This window comes from Arachis duranensis, chromosome 1 (genome assembly GCF_000817695.3).
Source record: "Arachis duranensis cultivar V14167 chromosome 1, aradu.V14167.gnm2.J7QH, whole genome shotgun sequence".
Classification (NCBI taxonomy): Eukaryota; Viridiplantae; Streptophyta; class Magnoliopsida; order Fabales; family Fabaceae; genus Arachis; species Arachis duranensis.
The window spans coordinates 22,356,785-22,357,226 of record NC_029772.3 but is presented as its reverse complement, the minus strand read 5'-3'; positions in this window follow the sequence as shown (position 1 = coordinate 22,357,226).

Below are 442 nucleotides of genomic sequence, written 5' to 3'. Positions count from 1 at the left end.
CTCAGGGTTAACCCCATTAGTCTTGACAGTGTCACAGATTTGCAAGAATTCAGCTAAAAACTGATGAGGATCTTCCAATGGAAGTCCATAGAACTTTCAATTCTGTTGCATTAGAGAATCTAATTGAGGCTTAAGCTCAAAGTTATTTGCTCCAATGGCAGGGATAGAGATGCTTCTCCCATAGAAGTCGGGAGTAGGAGCAGTAAAGTCACCCAGCACCTTCCTTGCATTGTTGGCATTGTTGTTGTTTTCAGCTGCCATGTCTTCTTCTTTGAAGAATTCTGTTAGGTCCTCTACAGAGAGTTGTGCTTTAACTTCTCTTAGTTTTTGCTTCAAGGTCCTTTCAGATTCAGGGTCAGCCTCAACGAGAATGCTTTTGTCTTTGCTCCTGCTCATATGAAAGAGAAGAAAACAAGAAAATATGAAATCCTCTATGTCACAG